This window comes from Salminus brasiliensis, chromosome 23 (genome assembly GCF_030463535.1).
Source record: "Salminus brasiliensis chromosome 23, fSalBra1.hap2, whole genome shotgun sequence".
In the NCBI taxonomy this organism is placed as follows: Eukaryota; Metazoa; Chordata; class Actinopteri; order Characiformes; family Bryconidae; genus Salminus; species Salminus brasiliensis.
In genome coordinates this window covers 26,269,564-26,286,807 of record NC_132900.1, presented here as the reverse complement: position 1 = coordinate 26,286,807, position 17,244 = coordinate 26,269,564, and the positions used below count along the sequence as shown (strand labels likewise).

Genomic DNA, 17,244 nt, shown 5'->3' with positions numbered 1-17,244 from the left:
GATCCTGTCGAGAGCTGAGCTGTTCAGGCATATTATGTTAGAGTGTTACTGAAGGACATTGTGCTGGACACTTTATTAGAAACACCAACCTTGTGCTTCCACTCACTGTCCGCTCTAGGAGCACCACCTACCTTATACAGCTGGTCCACTATTACAGACCACAGTTACATACTGTAGCTCATCTGTTGTCATGCACAGTGTATCAGCCTCCCCAACCACGTCCATTATTGGTCAGTTTCTGTCCTCAGGACCACTGTTGACCAGATGTTGTGTTGCTTCTAGGTTCAGAGTGGGTCCACCACTCAAACTATCCAGCCAGGAGCGGCTCTGTGGTCTGAAACTGACCACTGATGGAGGTCTATAAGATGGGGAACTAAAACTGGGCATCAGCTCATGAGCTAGAGTCGGAACTGTACACCAGAAAGGTGGACACAAAAAAATTTGAATTATTTGTTACTGGTTTACTTTGTCTGCTACTGGTATATTTTGTCTATTACTGGTCTGTTTCTGGTCTGTTTGTCTTTAAGTGGCATATTTTGTCTTTTCCTGTGTAGTTTGTCTGGTACTGATGCCTTTTTCTGTAACTAGTGTATTTTATCCTTTACTGGTATATTTTGACTTTCACTAGTGTTCTTTGTTATTGCCGTACTTTGGTACTGATGTACTTCCTTTGTTACTGGTGTCTGCTACTGGTATATGTTGTGTGCTACTGGTGCATTTAACTTTAACTGGCATATCTTGTCTTTTTTTTAACTGGTATATCTTGCCACTGGTATGCCTTTTCTGTTACTGGTGTATTTTGTCTTTTACTGGTTTACCTTGTATGTTTCTGGTTTACTTTGTACTTTATCTCTTAGTGATGTAGTTTATTACCGGTCTACATTGTCTGTTACTGATGTACTTTGTCTCTTAGAGGTGTATTTAGTCTCTCCTGGTATACTGGTGCATTTTATCTGTTGCTGGTTTACCTTGTTATTGGTGTCTGTTGCTGGTTTACTTTGTTACTGGTGTCTGTTGCTGGTGCCCTTTTTCTGTAACTAGTGTATGTGATCTTTTATGTATATTTTGTCTTTTACTAGTGTTCTTTGTTACTGGTTTACTTGTTACTGGTCTGTTACTGATATATTATGTGTGTTACTGGTGCATCTGTTGTCTTAAACTGGCATATTTTGTCTTTTTCCTGTGTCGTTTGTCTGTTACTGGTACACCTTTTCTGTAACTGGTGTATTTTATCCTTCACTGGTATATTTTGTCTTTCACTAATGTACTTACTACTAGCATACTTTCTCTGTAACTGGCGTTTTTTTTCTGTTATTGGTGTACCCTGTCTTTTACTGGTGTATTTTGTCTGATATCGGTATATTTTCTGTGTTTACTGGTTTACTTTGTCTTATACTGGTTCATTTTATCTGTTACTGATTTAGTTTACTTCTTCCTTGTTTACTATGTTACTTGCACCTGGTTTAGTTGCTGGCGTATTTTAGATGTTGATGGTGTATTCTATGTGTTACTGGCCAAGTTTACCTTGTACTGGTGTATTTAATCCATCACTGGTTTATTTGATCTGTTGCTGGCTTATATTTTATCTTTTATCCTACAATCACTCATTATGTCACCCTCAGTGTAGACGCATGGAACTCCCGCTGTGATTCCCTGCTCTTGCATGCCTGGTCTGACACATCAGGGCAGATTTGGGAATTGCTGGTTTTACAATTTAAGATACGTCAGAGGCAACATCTAACGATCAAAGCCAGTGACACTTGTCTGAAATATTACGGCTCCTGCTGAGGCCGCATAATCAAATCCTTGCGAGTCGACACTGATTGGGGGATTGATATGCAAATGCAGGGGCTTAAATGCGAATGCTGATTTGCTATCTGTCTGCTCAGAGATTGAGAAGAGTTTCCATTGAATTACAATAGTCAGTGATGAACAGGGAGCCGTTTCACGGTGGTAGACAACAGAGGTGGTGGAGCAGCCTCAATCCAAGATATTGTTAGGTAATACTGACTCGAGTAGAAGGAAAAGTAGAAAAAACAACTTGCGTAAGAAAGTAACAACTCAACAAGTACTGCTGAGGAATTTCGTACATGCAGCGCCCAAAGTACTAGCTTCTCTTCTTGGGAATGACTAAAATAGTACTGGATTTACCCTTAAAGGTAAATTTCTAACAAATATACTGGAGTGGAAGTAAGGGATAGTCCAACAGGCACACAGACCCAAATAAATGTTAACCATAAAGTACCGTGTTTACCTTAGGGTTCATTTGTTACTATAGAAGCATTATGGAGTACCACTAACTAGTGGTACTCAAAAGCTATTCTTTTGATCAGTTTCCCAATAGAAGTCTGTTTAAAGCATTTTGTCTTGCTGATTTTCAGAATACACCAGTAAACATCATTTTAAAACAATATAAATAATAAATGGAACAATGCATTTAATAATTTATGAAAGCAAGCAGGAGGCATTTAACACTGTGTGTTTGCTAATTGACTTGAATTTAAGTTAACACGATACTGAACACACAGATTTCCATTCCTTCTCTTTCTCTCCATTATGGTGACTGTGCTGAAAATTAAGTAAGTCCTTTTTATTTCTCTCTTCTTTTTGTAGGGTCAATCGAGGTGGAGTTTGAACTGAGGAATTCCTGTGTCCAGCCTAAAATGAGGGACTGCTGAAAGTCAGTATGCATTGTATTCTCTTCATATTAAAGGCCCAGCTGATTCATAGATACATAGATTTATTGATACTGGCAAAAAATACCTATAATAAAGGCACAATATTTATAGAAATAGGCATATATATATTGTTAGATAGATCGAACATCGGACATCAGACATTTCCTCTTAAATCAAGGGTATTAATAGGGAGTTTGCTGCAGTAACAGCCTCTACTCTTTTGACAAGGCTTTGCACCAGATGCTGTGAGGATGAGCATTGCTGTGAGGAGCATTTGATTGAGTTTAACATCACAAGAGCATCAGTGAAGTCAATTATTAATGTTGTCCCAAAGATTTTGTGTGGAGCACCATCGCTCCAGAGAACGTAGTTCTGCTAGGTGGGCTTTGCACCTCTTTAGCCACACCCCCTCTAATGAATGCATTCAGCCACTTTAGATTGCATCCATTGCTGACACAGAGATGTGCAGGTGCACACAGACACAGCTTGTCTAGTCTTTGTAGAGAAGTGCTGCCAATAGAATAGGACTCTCTGGAGTAGATAATCATGAACCTATTGGCACCGTGCACTGATGCCAGGTGTGGGCTAGGGAGGTATAAAGCCGCCCAGCGTTGAGCTGTTGAGCAGCGGGACTGACTCTGGTCTCTGGAATGATGGAATGATGGTTCTCCATCCAGAACTTTTGGAATGAGTTGTGGAGTTGAAGATGATGATCATTCCAAATATTGATCTCACTTACACTCTTGTCACTGAATACAATCAAATCCACACAGTAATGTTCCAAAAAGCCTTTTTTTCCAGTTACTCTAACAAAAAACTGGATAAACTCTTTTTTAATACTACTGATCTTGAAGAAACTATGTATGAGCAGGTGTCCCAATTCTTTTGTCTATATAGTGTAGCATCAGTAATGCGCTGATTCTGTGTACCTATTGGAGACTGTATATTTGTTTCAGTCCGAAGTATCTACCTCCTTTTAGTAAATACTGATCATAGATTTTTTTTTATCAGTCGAGCTCTGCCTCTTGTATCATGTACACCATGATCTGAGGTTTATAATAATCCCTCCAGACCAGGCCAATCCTGCTGTCCTGGATGTTTGGGATTAACCTACCATATGATCCAGATTGCAATGTTTATGCATGTAAGGACTGCACATATATCGTTTGCAGCATGTGCTTAAGCCAGCTATTATAATGTGTGAAGCGCACACACACAAACACACTCGCATGCACATGCGTGTATACATCCTCACTTCCATATTAACACACCATTTATCAATTAAACACAATCTGTTAACACGCTGATGCGAGAAAATACCAAACTGCTCACAAGCTCACAGACATGATCAGCTTTCGTAAAAGACTGGATCCACCTGAACGAATACATATTTTGCATAACTATGGGAATTTTATCCTATGGGCCTCAATATTTTACATGCTGAATTTGATGCCTGTATGAATTTATTTGATTTTAAAGATCATATCCACCCTCAGTGTCATCGGGTCTCCTGTCCTCTCAGCACAGCTGAGAAATGCACATTAGGGGGTTAATAACAAGGCGGCAGGGCTTAGTGAGGCATGGGTAAGGTAGAAAGCTGCCAATCAATTATGAGTGGTTCTGAGCGATCCTGTGGACTAAGGCTCTGCCACTATGATCCGAGAGTTGCTCCGAATCCTGGGTCTTGCTGCCAGAGTCCAACACAGCACAGTTGGCCTTACCCACTTCAATGTGTGATATTGGTCAGCAAAGGCGTCTGTTAGCTGTTGTATTTGTTGTGTCTGAGACATGCTTCATCTTTCTTCTTCCACAGTTTCTCTCCACTTTTTTCAGCTAATTAAGTTACATCAAACTATATAATTTTGTTTTTTTTAATTAGGCTAGACATCTAAAGGTAAAGAGCGGGGGGAAGCTGGTAACGGATTGCTATATGCGGCAGATGCTCAAGGTTGCAGTTGAAGGAGACTGACAGCTTTGCAGGAGCAGGTCTGATCAGATACCAGTCTACAGTCTGTGTGACAGAGCGCTGCTTGACTTCAGCACTGTTGGAAGTTGACAGAGACCTGATCTGTGTCTACCGTAAACAGGTCTACTCTGTATCGATTTTACTAACTACCCATATTTTTTATCGATTTTTCATCTGTTCTCTAGACCATCAACATCATCAACAGACATTTTACGGGCTTTTTCTTTATTCTTAAGGAGGCCAGCCCGAGACTCCCTTATTAAAAGCTTAGCCCCTCTATCCAAAAACCTCTAGAGAAGCCCCCGCTGTAGCTCTAGCAATTCACAGTCGTTGGTAGTGGACCCACTCTCCACCACACAGTAACACTGGCATGTGTGAAAACCCCCACACTACCAATAGTCCCTCTACTATTAATATGATAGGATTTCTGGCTAAAAATATAAAAATAGCCAGTGATTTCTAAATACAATATATAGACAAAAGTATTTGGACACCTACATATTCATTGTCTCTTCCAAAATAAAGATATTATTGTATTTTAAAATAGTTTGTTTTTGTCCAGGGAACTATCCAGGGAAGGCTTTCTACTAGATTTTGGAGCATTGCTGTGAGGATTTGATTGCATTTAAGGACAAGAGTGTTTGGTGAGGTCAGGATATAGGACGATCACCACCCCACCTCATCATACCTAATTCATCCCAAAAGTCATCCCAAAAGTCATCCCAAAATTCCAGAGAACACAGTTCCACTGCTCCACAGCTCAACATTGGGGGGCTTGTTACCCCTCTAGCCTAAACCTGGCCTTAGGCATGGTTAGAGTAGGTTGATTTTTATCCTATTCTATTGGCAGTACTTCTCTACAGTGACAATGTTTATACCCTTTAAAAGCAGGTGTTTCTGTTTCCATAAAGAACTATTCTTTATGAGAGAGATGATCTTCACAGAGATCTTTCACAGATTGGTTCAGATTGGAACATTCCATTGGCTGATTTATTTATCTGCTCCAGAGAGTCCTATTCTATTGGCAGTACTTCTCTACAGCGACCAGACGAGCTGTGTGTAGGTACATGTGCACATCTCTGTCAGCAATGGGTGCAACTCAAAGTGGCTGAATGTGATTATTAGAAGTGTCCACAAACATTTGCAGATGTACAGCCTACTAGCCGAGCACAAGTGCTTTACCCAAAGTGAATCATCAATAGTTGACGTCTCAGCCAGTTATGACAGGATAAGAGGTCAGCTTTTAGTGTTTAACACTTCTGTTGTTTGCCAGGTTTTTTAATGAGAGTTCTTGAAATGCTGAGGGATGTCTGGCATCACTTTTTGTTAAAAAAAATCTTTTATTGGTTGGGCAGTTAAGTATCTCCCCTGTCAGGGAATAAACTGGCCTGTTTTTGTTGCTGTACTTTGCTGATTTCTGTAAATGGTCTGTGATCTGATTAGCTGCCCTGTATTATATATTTAAAAAACAGTCCAGGCCAAAATCTTAAAAGAAAAAATCCATATCAATAATCACTAGGCAGGGCTGTACTGCGATGGAGATGGAGAGTCCTAGTATCGAGGATATACGCTGCCGCCACGTTCCCGCTGGAACGTGCCCCCTTTAGTCAGACTAAATGGCAAAGCATTCTGCTGCACAGCTGCTTTTAATGGCCAGACCAGGAAGGAAGTTATAGACAGCTGGACTCGACAGCAATCCAGCCAAGAACCACAGCCAGGAACGTCCAGCTACACGTCGTCTCAGATCACACCCGTTTAGAGGATAAAACCTCATATCTGAGAGCAGAATGGCGAGTGAATGGTCTAAGGAGTGTTTTCAACTGGTTTTAGGTACATTTAGTAGGTGAACCAGGTTCATCCAGGTTTGCTTGCTTTCCCTTTTAATCGAGCTTAGTATGTCACTAAACTTGCTAAACTACAGTGGGCTTGTTTCTTTTCCCCACCAGAGCAACCGGATTTCAGTTGTTTCTGCGAATTGCAGAATGTGCCACTTTTTGCCACTCAGTGGGTGTGGCCGCAGTGACTCTCGCCACCTGAGACGTTATGTTTATACCCTTTACAAGCTGGCGTTTTTGATTCCATAAAGAACTATTCTTCATGAGAGAGATGATCTTCACAGAGATCTTTCACAGATTGGTTCTCGATGGAACCAATGATGGTTCTTCTATGGCATTTGGCATACGGCACCATTATTTTATGAATGAGTGGAGTGAATGAGTCAACAGTGTAGACATACTACGCCAAGCCCTGGTTTTCCATGATATGGGTCCTTTAATGGCAGTGGATGATGCTGATCGATCCAGAATAAGCTCTGCTGGGTTACCTACGGCACTGTATTCTTTTGCTGCCATTCTTCACTTTTAATAAAGGTCAAGTCTGGATGAGAGGCTGAAAATACATTAACATTCCATTGCCTGATTTTATTGCACTGCCGCTATGGAGACGGGAGAGGAAGATGAACTTATGGCACGGTGTACAAAAAGCTCTGAAGGAAAATGTCACAAAATTGTGCGCTGAGGACAAATGACGCTAAGAGATAGATTTCCAACACACCCAGGTGTATGCATTTGTTTTCATTTATAAATATGTTTAGATATTGTGGCCTGGAATTTGCATCTAATGTAGTTTATTATGTTATGTAGTATTCTGCTATTCAGCAGTGCATCCTTATCGACTTGACAACATTTTTCTGTTCTTTTTCCATCACTACAGTTCCCAAAATGCATTACACAAATAAACTATCTGGTCACCTTGCGTTTAAGGTGGTGGTGCGTTCAGGCTCCTGCACATGGCACTGCGTGAAAATGATCAGGCTATAAATACCTGTGGGGTGTGCGACAGGATTTATAGATTGAGAAGAGGTGGTACAGTGCAGTGAGTGTCTTGTTGCATGTGTGGAAAATGGGCGTTTGGGCGTGGCTAATGGCTGTAGTTTAAAGGAAATAGCTGAATCTGCAAGTGTGTAGAAGCTTACGGTCATACAGGTCTACCAGCAGTGGCAGAAATCCCAGTCTACAGGAAACTCTCCTCAGTCGTGAGCAGAAGTGAGCAAAGGCCTTTTGCATGGCACACTGCATCATATGCTGATGATCGGAACTGCGCTGACTTCTAGAAGCAATTCTTGCCTGGAAGCGAACAGATTTTTATTCACAAGCTGTGAAACATGCCGCCAATCCCTGATGAGAATTTCCTGTAGACTGCGATTTCTGCCACTGCTGGTAGACCTGTATGACCGTAAGCTTCCATACACCTGCAGATTCAGCCATTTCCTTAACACTATGGCTGTCGGCACGCCCAAATGCAATCTCTCCATTTTCCACACATCCAACAAGACACTCACTGCACTGCACCACCTCTTCTCAATCTATGAATCCTCCCATCGCACACCCTGCAGGTATTCACAGCCCAATCATCCTCATGCAGCACCATCTGTCGAAGCCTGAAGTTACCACCGCCTAACTCTCAGGGTGACAATTTTTTTTGCCCAATGGCAAAGAAGACATCCACTAATATTTAGCTTCCCAACAGAAATCGATTTGTAATGTTTCAAAAGCTCCTCCCACCTTTCAGATATATCAGGTTTTCTAGATTTTTAAACAAGTATGAATGTTTATAGCTGATGCATAATCAAGGTCACAGTTTTCATTTTGTCTGTAGTGTCCCTTTAAAGGCTTTTTTTTTATTATCTGGCAACTTATAGGTCATTTGAAAGGCTAGACATTGTTAAGCTATGTGCATTTTTATAGTTTATCCTTAATAAACTAATATCAAGCTCAAATCTAATGGGAAAGTCACTTGATTACGAATATTGTTTTAGATATTGTTCGTAAGGCCGAGCACTTTTGCTCAGAACGCAGTAAATGTGTTTGTGTTTACCTTTACAAATGCCATGATCTCGCAGAACAAACAGTCGTGCTGTAAAACCCGCTGCAGGCTTCGGAGGCTGCCTCATCGTTTGCTTGGTTAGGCCCTCGACAAAGCCACGGTTGGCAAGAGACGCTGTGGCTGTAAGAAAGAGACAGAAATACTGAATGACGTTCCCTGAACCGATGCTGCTGGTATCTAGGCAACATTCTGTATTCAGTTTGAAGACCACCGGGTTCTCTTTCAGCGATGATCGAAGGGCTTAACCCCGCTCTTTTCTGTTTTGTAGTGTGTGTTCTGTACGGCAGTGTCCATGTCAGAGCTGGTTATTTATCACTGTATGTGGTGATGAAGCTAAAAAGTGATGAGAGAAACCAGCACAAAAGATGCCGGCAAGGCTGATGACGGGTTTCAGCTTTTAAAACAGCAAAGGCTGTCTGGAGATTTGGCTAAATATACCCAACAGTGGACAATTTAGCATGCCTTCGTGGTTTTCTTGCTCAAACAAGCTTAACTGCTAGAAATCTAAAGTTACAGCTGTTATTATTTTGCCATAGATTGCCTAAGCACTAAAGCATAATTACATAATTAATTTATATTCATTTCTATATTATTAGATAATAATAAATTACATTTATATTCTGTTTATTGAATATAACTGAATATGGTCACTAATAACCTCCTGAGACAAAAACTAGTAACCTGGCATGTTTAAGGTGGTATTAACTTCAGGCTCCTGCAGATGGCGTTGCACGAAGATGATCGGGCTGTAAATACCTGAGAAGTGTGTGACGGGATTCATGGAAGAGAAGAGGTGTTACAGTGGAGTGAATGTCTGGTCCAGTGTGTGGACAATGGGTCGCAATGCAGGAATGACCCGTCTGTGGACCTTAGTAGTTAATTCAGTCCATCTCCAGGCCCTGATGACTGACTGACTCTGGACATTGCTTGAGTCTGAGGAGAGAGAAAGAAAAGTAGCATCGTTTGACTTTTTTTCTCCTTCCAGAGGGCAGCAGAAGGTGACAAGTGGTGAGAGAGCTCTCGTTCGGAATGGCTCCTCAGTTGGTTGGACTATGGCGAGAGTTAAACCTCATTAAAATTTCAGCTCAGTCTCTCTTTACTTCCGCCGCGTTTCAAAACACTCGGGAGAGCACGCAGCTTATTCTGATGAAGACCGTTTGTTTATTTATTTATTTATTTCATTTATCTACGTGTTTATGGTGCTATTACTGACACTGGGGTGACTTGCTGTGGGTGGAAGTCAGTCGTAATGAGGGCTGGGCCTGTTCTCTGTGGAGCTGATCAATACTCGCAATTCCGGCGAGTTTCTGTTCCTGTGTGGACTGAATCATCGCATGCATAATTCAGAACTGTATCATGGTCTGATTAATAACATTAGTGGGGTGATGTGTGCTGATGTCATGGCTTGTTCTTTTGCTTTTCGGCTGAATGTTACAGAGTACTTAGTGCTATTTCAGTATGCTGCTGTTCATTGACCACGCTGGGAGCATCTTCCCAGTGTGCTGCTGTAAATTCTGGCTTCTGTGAAAGTGCCTTATCGGAAAACATGTTAGTTCCTGTGAATTAGAGTTAAGCTTTCAGCAGCATTAAATTACAGCGTTGCCTAAATATGTCAAATATGTGCTTAACAGAGGATTAGCTGTTAGTTTATATGTATTTGGGCTAAGCGTACATTCTTCTAAGCAATAAAACTTGGCTAACAGTATATACTTATACTGTATTATGCTACATGCCTAAACAGATGATAATGATAACCTAGCTAACAGTGTATTAGATGCATGCCCAAGAAATTGTATAGACCCTTTTTAAAGAATGCATTCAGCTGCTTTAAGTTGAACCTATTGCTGACACAGATGTGCAAATGCAGAAACACGGCTTGCCAATAGAATAGAGGAGAAACCCTCCACTGTGTTCTCTGGAATGATGACGCTCCATCCAATAGTATTGGGATGGGTTGGGATCCTGATCCTGACCAACATCAGGATCAACATCCTGACCAACATCCTGACCTCCTAAATGTCTATCAGCAGCATTTAAGGAAATTCATTGTATTAACCTTGATAGTCAATGCGAATAATTACCTGGCAGGGGTGACGCCATGATCACAAAGGGGGTTCGTCCAGGACGAGGTTCAGCCATTGCAGTTTGTGGGTTGTGTGCTGACCCTCGCAAATTTCCCGCAATCAGGAATTACGACAGCATATTCTCTAGAAGAGGGGGACTATGTTTACGCCTTCCCCTGATTTTTTTTTTTTTTTGTGGGGCAGTGGTGGCTCAGCGATTAGAGAACCGGGCTGTTAATGACAGGGTTATGGGTTTGATACCTGGGCTCGGCAAGCTGCCACTGTTGGGCCCTTGAACAAAGCTCTTCACCCTCTCTGCTCCCAGGGCACTTCATCAATAGCTGCCCAACAGCTGCTAGTTTAATCACTAGTGTGTATGTGTGTGTGTTCACTGCACTCACATAATGCACTCACTGCAGATTCATACTGGATTAGAGAATTTTACAGTATTGTGAGAATGTAAATAATGTACCCACTGCAGATTCATACTGGATTAGAGAATTTTACAGTATTGTGAGATTGTAAATACTGCACTCACTGCAGATTCATACTGGATTACATCATTTTACTGTATTGTGGGAATGTAAATAATGTACTCACTGCAGATTCATAGAGGATTAGAGAATTTTACAGTATTGTGAGATTGTAAATACTGCACCCACTGCAGATTCATACTGGATTACATCATTTTATGGTATCATGAGAATGTAAATACTGCACCCACTGCAGATTCATACTGGATTGCATAACTGTACAGTATTGTGAGAATGTAAATACTGCACCCACTGCAGATTCATACTGGATTAGAGAATTTTACAGTATTGTGAGAATGTAAACACTGCACTCTCTGCACGTTCATACTGGATTACATCATTTTACAATGTTGTGAGGATGTAAATAATGCACTTACTGCAGATTCATACTGGATTAGAGAATTTTACAGTATTGTGAGAATGTAAATAATGTATTCACTGCAGATTCATACTGGAATTACTACTCCTAGACTGTAAACTCTACCCATGCTACAGATTAATACTGGAGTAGGTTCACTCCACAATTTCTACACTAACTATGATCCAGTTTTGGGAAAGAGATTTGTGATTTTAGTTAAAAAGATCTTAAAGAAAGATTTGAAGAACCTTCATGTAAGTTTCCGTATCAGTTGGAGAAATGGACAAATGGAGTATAGAGAAATACAGCGTACACTGGTACACACCACGTTTTGCCATCTGAACACAATTACAAAAGAACCACCCAAACCCACGACCACCTGATAATAGGTCACATCCTGTTCATTTCCATATGGCTAAGACTGGGTAAGGCAGTGCTAGGTCAAATCATATGTTAGCTAAAGGAAAGTGCTAACCAAGCTAACAACAAGGCTAACAAGGTGATTCCTGTAAATAACTCTGCAGTGCCTCCAGTGAGCTACATCCTCTGCTTTTATCCCATAATTTCCATTTTTTAAAAACTCGGTTCTATTAATGTTTACATACATACAGTATAAGTGTATCTATGTATAGAGCATTCGCTGAGCTGGTCTTTCAACCTTGTTTTCTGAGCTCTGAGGATGTGAAGCTCTGCGGCTCTGGCTCTCTCTTTGATGGCATGCAGATGAAGGGATGTGAGGCTTGCTCGCTAATCCAGCAGTCACAGCTGATGGGCGTGAAGATGAGAATGTGAGCCGGATGCCCGGGGGGCAGGGGGTCCCAATATCACTGACAAGGAGAGAAGCAAATTGAGCTGCTCTCGTTGTGTCATCGTCCTGAAAGCAGCACAATGGGAAAGGGAACAGCCGGAATGCTGCGCAAATGAGGCTGTGAATGAAATTTAGGAACAGTTCGAGGGGAAGAAAATGGCCCTACCAAAAATGTAGTTGATCAGGGTCGACATGTTTGGTGTCTGAATGCTGTTTCTGTGGCTTTCCACCAGAGCTGGGGGGCTAATGTAGCTAACAAGCCAAAAGTACAGACAAGGTTCAAGCGTTAAGATGACTGCTAGCTACACTCCAAAAAAGGAAGGTGCAACAAAAGGTTCTTTATACAGTGCCATAGAGGAGCTACTTTGGTTCCATAAAGAACCATTTTTGCAACAGAGATGTGGGGCCCTATCTTACACCCTGCGCAAGCCACGTCACGATGCTCACTGCTATCTACACCTCGCCAACAGTCTATTTTCACACTTTTTGCCTGTACCGTTTAAATAGCAATGGTGCGAATTACGAATATATCTACTCCGATGGGCGCGGTGGTCTCGAAATGAGGTGTGTTCAGGTCAGTTTCTAGTGTATTGCTATCTCGGCAACGGAAAACACAGGTGCTCAACTGACTGAAAACAGCCCAGGCGGACGTCAACAGTTAGACGTTCATCGTTATCTTGGCAGTGAATTGTCCACAAAGGCACGTGCCCAATGCGTGGACACCCCTGCTTTACACTATTGAAATCTTAAACCTGGATCTTAAAGGGAATGGTGAGTGACACACTGATTGGTTTATTGCACATTCCTCCAAAAACACACCCATGATTAATTAAGAAACTTAGTACATATCTTTTGCACGTTACTTTCCCCGTCGTTACGATAGCAAAAACACACGGACGCCCTAAATTTAGCTGCACGGTTGACGAGTCGCCTAAAGATCAAGAAAATAAGGCAGTGATCTTTAAATTGATAAAGAATCTTTGCTTCAAGAGGACCTTTAAAAAACAGACTCACACGTCTCTATGATAAACATGGTTTATTATGATTCTTTACGGAACCAAAAGTGGTTCTTCTATGGCATCGCTCAAAAAAACACTTGTAGCACCTGTATTTTTAGGAGTGTATGTCTGTTTTTTGCTTGTTATGTAGCTATTCTAGTCTACATTTGGAGATAACTTTGTGTCGTACTTAAAGAAAAAATCTTTCTTTAAGATCTTTTGTCAGAAACCATGTAAGCAAATCTGAGGTGAGGTTGTGATGATTTAGTTAGCATGCAGTTAGCGTGAGGCTAGTTAATGAGATGTAAGTTTCTATTACGTGTTAACTACGTTAGCTTTGTAGCTGCAGTGCAAAAATAACATTCCAGTTATTTTTGGGACAACGGGAAAGTTGTATTATTTATTTATTTATTGTTTTAACCAAACATCATTTTTCTTCTTTCCTTGAGTTTTTAGGTTTAAGGCTTTGGCTAAATAGCTGGTGTGCAAAAACCATGTATCTTAATCTTTGTGTTTTTCACTTTTTGACAGTATGACAGTTACTCTTTACATTGTTTAAAATGATGAACAGACCAAAAGGACTTCAGTCAAACTGAAAGATTTTTGCTTCTTCTGTAAAGTTGCCATTTTGGAAATACGATCTGATGTGACGGATTGTCAAATCCAAGACTCTTGAAGGAGATAAAATATTTCTCAGATTCCGGCATCGCTGGAATGCTGAGCAGGGAAACATGGCCAGAAGAAAGCTTTTGGTAGCTCCTTATCTCGACAGGTTGAAGCTGAACAACAAAATTGCAGGCACTTGTGTCTTTTATGGAAGCCCAAAAAACCCATTAAAATTGAAGGCAACAACAGGAGAACGCGAGATTAATCAATCACCTGCACATTCCCAAACACTGGAATTAATCAAGCTGGCTTCTTACAAAAACATCACAGCTCTTGTTTCTAAGAAGAATACGTACGAGTGTGTAAGATTCAGAATATTTAAAGGACACGTCTTAGACGTATTTTATTTATTTTAATTCATTTAGGTATACTTAGGCTGTTTTTATGGATGTATGTAGCAAAAAGTTTGTACATAATTTTCTTATCTCTCTTGTTCACTAAACAGGCCATTGTTGTTACTGTGCCTTTAAGACTAATGTGTGTGAATGAGCTCTATAAAAACAACAACAACAACAACTACTACTACACTCACTGCAGATTCATACTGGATTACATCATTTTACAGTATTGTGAGAATGTAAAAACTACACTCACTGCAGATTCATACTGGTTTACATCATTTTACAGTATTGTGAGAATGTAAAAACTACACTCACTACAGATTCATACTGGATTACATAATTTCACAGTATTTTGAGAAAGTAAAAACTACACTCACTGCAGATTCATACTGGATTACATCATTTTACAGTATTGTGAGAATGTAAAAACTACACTCACTGCAGATTCATACTGGTTTACATCATTTTACAGTATTGTGAGAATGTAAAAACTACACTCACTACAGATTCATACTGGATTACATAATTTCACAGTATTTTGAGAAAGTAAAAACTACACTCACTGCAGATTCATACTGGATTACATGATTTAACAGTATTTTGAGAATGTAAAAACTACACTCACTACAGATTCATACTGGATTACATCATTTTACAGTATTTTGAGAAAGTAAAAACTACACTCACTGCAGATTCATACTGGATTACATCATTTTACAGTATTTTGAGAATGTAAAAACTACACTCACTGTAGATTCATACTGGATTACATCATTTTATAGTATTTTGAGAATGTAAAGTGTCTGGATTCCCAGAACTAGATTACCTTACGATTTATCAAACATTGTCTACCTTCAGATTGATCTTTTGCTTCATTTGCATACAAAAACGTGGCGAGCCGAGAGATCCGTCGCGACGTAGTGGACACAAAGGGTACACCTCACCTTTACTTTCCAAGAACGTTTTTTTTTTCCAGCCATTTACCGACATACACTTTTGAGAACAGTGGCATGTTCTGAAGTGCTGTACTCCGCAGTGTGTTTGTAGCTGAAAATCCACATGTGCTGTGACAGTGTGAAGGGGCGAATGTGTCAGAGCGCTGTGGTGTAGCTGGAGAGGAGCAAAGCATCGTGGGAAAGGACAGAGGCAGCTCAAGTCCTGCTGCAGTGAAGAGATAGTGGAGTTTACACGCTGAGCACAAGCCTGGGAGGTGGCTCCTGAGGGGAAAAACCATGGTGTGGATTGGAGATGATGTCCTGGGTTGAGATATGTGTGTGTGTGTGTGTGTGTGTGTGTGTGTTGAGTTAAGATGGACAGATACAGTAGAAGCCTTCAGTCTGCCTCACTCTGTTAATTAACAGCCTGTGAGCTCCCAGGCAGGATTTACTGAAATACGCACTTGCACAGTATATGGACCGTCCATTATTTTCCCCTTCCCCCACTTTAGTTTTCCTTCTTCTCCACCATGACTTAACCTCTCTTCACACTCACATTCACACACACACACACACACACACACACGCACACCACCCCCACCCCTCTGGCCCTCTCTCTCTCTCTCTCTCTCATTGCTCAGTGTGCAGTGTTCCGCATTCCTGGTACGTGGATATGGAAATGCGCTGCAAGGCGATTAGCTTTTCTTTCTCAGGACCTTGGAGAGCTCCTCACTGAAACATCCATATCACTCACTCATGTACACAAGCCCAGTCTCAGCACAGAAGAGGTTCCACGTGAAACCAAATGAAGGTTCTATTACCGTTTTATTTAATTTTTTTGGAACTGGACAATTATGGAATTAAAAAGTAAGAAATGGAAGCACACAGGGTTCTTTGGAATGATGCTCTGGAAGAACCTGCTTAAGGTCAGTGAATGTGTGAGTGTGAAGAACCTTTTGAGGTTTATGGAACCTTCACATAATGTAAAAGGTTCTACATAAGTTGCATGGGACGCTAAGTGGTTGCTATGGTTCTCCAGATCATTGCCAAGACATTGCATTATGCTTGCTAGATGGTTGCGATGATGTCCTTGGTGGTTGCCAGGGTGTTGCTAGATGGTTGGCAGGGTTCTGCTAAGTTATTTCTGTATTTTGCTAGGCGGTTGCTATGATGTTTACAGTGGTTGCTTTGTAGTTTTTTGTAGGAGGTTGCTACAGTGTTGCTGAATAGTTGCTATGTTATTTGAAGTTGTCTTTTGTAGTTGCTGTTGGATGCATTTGGTGGTTGCTGGGGTGCTGTTGGATAATTGCTATGTTATTTGCAATGGTTGCTGGTCATTTTGTAGTTGCTGAAGCATTCGTTTCGTGGTTGCTGAGGTGTTGCTATATGGTTGCTATGGTGTTTAAAGGTGTCATTTTGTAGTTGCTGTATCATTCATTTGGTGGTTGCTGGGGTGTTGTTAGGTGGTTGTTATGTTATTTAAAGGCATCATTTTGTAGTTGTGTAGCATTTATGTGGTGGTTGCTGGGGTGTTGTTAGGTGGTTGCTATGCTGTGTTTACAGTGGTTGCTTTGTAGTTTATTGTAGGAAGTTGCTACAGTGTTGCTGAATAGTTGCTATGTTATTTGAAGTTGTCTTTTGTAGTTGCTGTTGGATGCATTTGGTGGTTGCTGGGATGCTGTTAGATAATTGCTATATTATTTGCAATGGATGCTGGTCATTTTGTAGTTGCTGAAGCATTCGTTTCGTGGTTGCTGAGGTGTTGCTATATGGTTGCTATGGTGTTTAAAGGTGTCATTTTGTAGTTGCTATATCATTCATTTGGTGGTTGCTGGGTGTTGTTAGGTGGTTGCTACATTGTGTTTACAGTGGTTGCTTTGTAGTTGCTGTAGCATTCATCTGGTGGTTGCTGGGGTGTTGTTAGGTGGTTGTTATGGTGTTTACAGTGGGTTTTTTTTCAAGTTGCTGTAGCTTCCTTTTGGAGGTCACTACTGTGTTGCTGGATGTTTGCTA

The 17,244-nt window shown here is 40.9% G+C and overlaps 1 protein-coding gene and 1 non-coding gene across 6 annotated transcripts in view; both read left to right on the top strand.

Moving 5' to 3' along the window:
• The window catches only part of dlgap1a (discs, large (Drosophila) homolog-associated protein 1a), a 195,791-nt gene that overhangs the window by 52,271 nt on the left and 126,276 nt on the right, over window positions 1-17,244 (top strand). For 4 of the 5 annotated variants that reach the window (XR_011978310.1, XM_072669389.1, XM_072669390.1 and 1 more), the window contains exon 2: window positions 2,614-2,680. The exons of the other annotated variant lie outside the window; for it this stretch is intronic. The gene's annotated coding sequence lies outside the window, so the exon portion shown is untranslated. The remainder of the gene's footprint in view (window positions 1-2,613; window positions 2,681-17,244) is intronic. 5 annotated transcript variants of the gene reach the window in all.
• On the top strand, window positions 10,603-10,771 carry LOC140546264 (U1 spliceosomal RNA). Its single transcript, XR_011978326.1, has one exon. It is a non-coding gene; the product is annotated as a U1 spliceosomal RNA (small nuclear RNA).